Source organism: Telopea speciosissima, chromosome 10 (genome assembly GCF_018873765.1).
Source record: "Telopea speciosissima isolate NSW1024214 ecotype Mountain lineage chromosome 10, Tspe_v1, whole genome shotgun sequence".
Lineage (NCBI taxonomy): Eukaryota > Viridiplantae > Streptophyta > Magnoliopsida > Proteales > Proteaceae > Telopea > Telopea speciosissima.
This window is the reverse complement of record NC_057925.1, coordinates 15547237-15553278: the sequence shown is the minus strand read 5'-3', so window position 1 is coordinate 15553278 and position 6042 is coordinate 15547237.

Here is a 6042-nt window from a genome sequence, read left to right as displayed (position 1 = left end):
TATGATCAGGAGTAACAAGTTTCTGAATATTTTCATAAAAAAAAAAAAAAACAAGTTTCTGAATAGATTCGGTTATAGCATCAGTCTGGACAAAGTAGTGAAAATGCACCATATCTAATCGAACAATACCAAATAGATTTGGTACAATATCAATATGAGATACCTGTAATGATTGGTATGAGGTATGGTTTCGGTATGAGGTATATATGCAATGTACCGTATCGAATATCAGATACGGTACCGATTGACATCTTTAGGTATCACCATCATAATACCCAACCATACTCAACCCACCTTCACAAATATATCCTCAGTAAATTTAGTGTCACCAGAGCAATAGATAAGCGAATACTATATTTTTTTTGGGGGAAGAGTTTTCTGTCCGAGAGCATGACTCTTGCACCAGGGTGAAGGCCAATGGCAGCACACGTTGGAGCATCAAAGAAGTGTAATTTTGGGTCGGTCATTTCGCCCTAAACCCATGCTCCCGAATAGAATCATTTTTCCCATCTTTTACATAAATCATACAAATCATCAAAAATAGAGAAAGAATGGTAATTGGGATTCAATGTAATAAACCTTTCTCTTAATATATTCAATAGTTCCTTGAGAAAAAAAGAGTAAAGAATCAGGGCAAGGGGTTATTGCCAGAGTGCGTGGCCCCTACACCAACATGGGACCAATGGGAGCATACAAAGGGATTAGGAGGATTTTTCATTTTGTAATAGGGCAGTACCATTGTTTTTGGGTATGGTATCAGTCATCTTTAAATCTGCTACAATATTGGCACGGATTGAATGTATCGGACAAGTTTGCCCTTGATTTTCCTTAAAAAAAAATTAGCTTTTTTTTTTTTTACTTTTTTACCCTTTTTCGTACCGTTTCATTGATACAATATCAACATGGTATCAAGATCAGTGACTAACAATACCAATACATATCGACCGTATCGGGTAGTCCAATGCCAATATCCCAAACCATGGGCGGAACAGTCATTTCAAAGGAGTTGTCTGGGCACAAACTACACACAACCAGACACTGTTTTTTTTTCCCTAAAAAATTAGGGAAAAAGAACTCTGTCCAGGAGTGTGGCCTATGACAGCACTCCCATGAGTCTATTTCTCTCCTCCCCATATGAGAAGAAAGCTTTGCCCCGTTGTTTGGAGGAGAGAGATAGACACATGGGAGTGCTGGCATAGACCATACTCTCAAAAAGAAAACTGCTTCCTAAAAAATTAGGGACGCTGTTCTCTGTGCCGCAGCGCAGGTTGCGCCTAGGCATATGGAGGTGGGCACAATGACCACCCTGCCCCCTGCACAGGCTGCCCATGTGCCTGGACGCAGCCTGCGCTGCGGCACAGAGAATATTCTCCCAAAAAATTATAAGCACTCAAACTAGATAAACAAGTGCGCTCTACATCAAAACCTACTTTGTGTAAGGAGCCCATTTGGAAATATGGGAATACTTCAGAAGACCTGAAAATATGAGGTAGATCATTAAAAAAAAACAGAGAGCATAAAAGAGGCCGAGCCAAACAGAAGAAGGAAAGCATATATATAATATAGCCAAGTGCCGAAGCATGAAACTATAGTGAGTTTCATGCAATCTATTCCTGGCAAGCTAATATCGGCTCCAAGCGGCAGACAGGTAACCATAGAAGAGCTCCTGCTGTTGGCTCAGAGCCCTGAATCACTCAATTAGCCAGCCCAGTACCAACAAATCAAATTATAGGGTAAAAAAATCGAAAATGATTTATCCATCTCAACAATGGCCTTAAAAAATACTAGATAGGTGGGTTATATCACAAAGTAAGGATGGCTTCCCAGTTACAAATCACTGAAAGAAACCCTTAAAGATTGAACAGGTCTCAAAAACCTATTAGAATGTTTTTCACTTTTCTGATTGTTTATAGGTAAAAATGCAGGAAAATAAAATTTTCTACTAAATCCCTTACTTTGCCTATTGATTTTAACTGCAAATTTTCCTTTTGCATGATTTTACATGGAAACAAATTGGAGTTTAGGAGAGGAATTCAAGAGGTATGTCCGTCATTGAATGAAAAGAAAGAGAATAAATACTACTTGTTTTGGAAATAAGAGACCAACCTATGGAGTATTGAAACTTCACCAAAAAAAAAAGGAGTATTGAAACTCATCTTCTCATTCAAAATGGTGCCAAGAGAGGTACTTTCATGATTCATCTGGAGCTCTAATGGTTTTGATCTGGTTTTGCCACTTGAGTTTTTCCTGACTTCTCTATGTTGATGAAAAAAAATCTATAAACAATGGATGACTTCAAATGTGAGTTGCTGAGAAGAGAAGAATAGCTTGGGTTCAGTAAGGACCAAGGAACAGCCAACCCGAAAATAGTCTGAGAATTTAAAACCAAACTTCGTCACATCTCACTCCACTGAAGTAGAGAGACTCAGTAAACCAAAGAGGACCTTCAGACTCTCAACAACACCCCCAAACAGTTTGCTTTTGACTCTCAACCAAATCAACAGTTTGCATGTGGGACCACTTACCATGTACACGTGGCTTCCATGCCTTACAAGATATTAAAGCCATATCACATAACCAGTTTTTCCCTCATACAGACAATAGGATTGATTAAGTCAAGAGTGATGATCCACCAAAATAAGATCATACGCTTCTCAATGACCAACACATTATGTTGAATCCATAGTTGGAAAACTAGGTTTTCTGATTTGACTCGTCTTTCAGAAAAACCTGGTGACTAGGCCTTGTCAACCCCGGTCAAAGCGAATCATGTTTTTTTTTTATTTTTTAATACAGTAAATATGTATAAATTAATAATAAATCAAAAAATACAGAAAAAATATAGGAAAATAAAAAAAAAAAAAAAACCAAGGACTCACATATCAATGCATTTTTTAGTTTATACCATTAAACAAGAGGAGTTGAGGAGTTGAGGAGTTGAGGGTTTTTTACTGCTGTAGAATACAGATTTAATAACTTACTCAACTCAGTTTCTAAGTTAATCGACTTTATGATTTTTTTTAAAAACGACTAAACTCGTCGGGTTTGTCATGACTCGGGTAAAAATACTAAGTCTTATTTGACTCGGACGGTTTATGACCCAGTCTCTTCAGTTTTTACCCAGACCTAATCTACACGATTCTTGACTAGATTTTTCAAAATTTTGACTCAACTCGTGACTCACCCAAGTCAAAACCCAGTTTTCCTAAGGCACCTGGGTTTTGGTTTCGGTTTCAGTGATGTAAGGTTTGAGAACTGTCCTGGAGATCTGGGTATCCCTCAGATTTGAAGTAGTACTATTTAAATAATGGAATCTACTTCATTTTCAAAAAGAAAATTTGGGTTTATTTGGCATAAAAAATCAACATATTAGTTGACACATCAACATCAAAAGAAATGGCCATGCCAACAACCATAAAGTCTCCACTGGTTGACAGCGTAGACACGGGACCAAATCCCAGATCCCAAGTCACCTGGAAGGTTAAGTGGGGGAGGTAAGGGGTGAGAGGAGGTTTTCTTGTGATACCTAGAAAGACAGATTAAAAAATAAATAAAAATTAAAAGACACGCAATCAATGAAGAACCAAAATGGGGATGGAGGAAGCCTAATTTCCTTCAGTGGCCATTGAGAGAGCCTTCTCTACATTATCCACCATTTTTTAGCCATGCAGCATGTTGGATGGGTCCTTAATCTTGGGGAACAGGTGAAACCCAAGGCTCCCCTGCTCACGTACCAAGAATGACAAATAATTTTTCATGAGGCAAAGCGAAGAACTGAAAATTCACATCTACATGGAAGGTATGAAGAAAAGGGAAGGCTTTGGTGTAACGGTAAAGGTTGCTCCATTGTGTCCAAGTGGTCAAGGGTTCGAGTCTGAAAATAGCCTCTCTGCAAAAACAGGGGTACGACTGCATACATTATGACCTTCCCCAGACCCCACTGTTGCGGAAGCCTCGTGCACTGGGTATGCACTTTATAGAAGGTGTGAAAACTATTTGAAAACTATGAAGTGGGGTGTCAATCTTAAACTGAAACTGACCAACGATAACAGAAAGCAACTGGAATTGATTATTACATTGAACACCAAGCATTGGGTTCCAATGTTCAAGCAGCTTTTGGTATGTGCTTCACCTTTGGAATAGAAGGCAACTAATAACAGAGGACCAAAGTTTAAATGAGAAACAGTACAGTCTAGAACACCAATAAACTAGATACCATATGAAATCTGAAAAACCAAACTCAGAGGGAACCAAACCAGCCACCCCTACCCAAAGGGAAGGAAAAACTAAAAAACACAGAGGGTTACGAAGCAGAAATGGAAACCATTCGACGGCAGGATAACACCATAGTTGAAACTCAAACTACATAGACATGTTCACATCATTAAAACTATCATGTCAAGGTCGATCCCAATCGGATCTATGAAATTAACAGAAACAGATCTAAATAGAACCCTGGAGCTGAAATTACTAATTAACATAAAAAATAAAAAATAAAAAGGCAGAAATGCAAATAAAAGAGGGGAAAGGATATATAGCCAGGTGGTAAGTTTCAGGAATCTACCCCTGGCAAGCTCATATTGGCTCCAACCGGCAGACACCCATTGTTGACTCAGATAGAGAACCATGAATCAATAGTTTCCTTGCATATCCTCACTCAATTAGCAGAGGAACAACACATGATATCATATAAATGAAAATAACAGATAATGAAGCCATGTAAACAACTGTTCTCCACGACACAAACCAAATCATATATAAGGGTAAGATTTTATCACAATTGGAAAGGAAAATATTAGCCTCTAGTTATAAATCACTTAGGAAACTAAAGACTTAATGATTCTACAAAACTAATACAACACTTCACTAATAAATTCAAACTTCCATAATCTTGACAGAGCAATTCAAGAGCTATATCCATCATGATCTGAAAAAGAAAGAAAATAATTGTTTATCTTGGAGATCAATTGACTGAGATATGGAGTAATGAGATTCATCTTCTCAATCTAAATGTTGTCTAGCGAGACAATCAATCTTTCTTTGATTCATCAAACTCAATAGTGATGATCCACCAAAATAAGATCATACATCCTTTCTCCACTACGATCAGCATGGAACCTGCCTGCTTCATAAAAAGGGCCAAATGATGCCTTCTTGGACCATCATTATTACAGTGGATCTGGTCTCAAATGCATAGCTAGTTGCCCAGAGTCTTAAAATCAAACAATTGTGTGATCAACATAGTAGAACACTTGCAATGCTACTTCTTATGACTGCTGGCAAGGAAATTTGTTGGCATCATTAATCTGTACCTTTCAGAATACATTTGATGATCAGATATTTTTTTAAGCAGACTACAGTCCATGTAATTTTATTTTCTTTTAGGCTTCATTTTTTTTTTTTTGGTGGGAGGAGGGTGTGGGGATGTTGAAGGGGGTAGGCTCAATGTACAATGGACACTGGTCTATAGAATAAAGAACCATATCAAGTTGAAGGAAGATTTTCCTGTGTTTTATGCATCTGGTTCCCATACACTGGCAGCATGAAAATTTTGGGGTTATTTGACACAAAATACCATCAACCTATTAGGAACATCCCCAGGAGGTTAAGTGTGGTTTCAGTAGGTTAAGTTGATAGTATCAAAGATATTCAATTGAAGGTATACCAAAAAGAAAAGATGGTGGGGGAGGGGAAAAGAAGATATGCAATCACTTGGTGCTTGTGCATGATGGCATAAACAATTAAAATTTTTTTCCTCACCACATACAGTCCCCAAAGATACTGCTAAAACTGAACACCGACTTAATAGTTTTTTTTTTTTTTTTGTTTTTATTTCTCTAAATAAAAAAGAGGTAAAGGAAGGTCTTGCTTTACACAATTGAGAAGAGAAGTACATAATGAAAATTAATGTTTCTGAACTAACGAAAATCCAACCCCCCTCCCCCCCCAAAAAAAAAAAAAAAGGAACACCAAGACTCAATGCTCCAGGGTAAATATTTATAAAATATAAGAAAAAAAAATAGATATTACAGAATTTGCAGT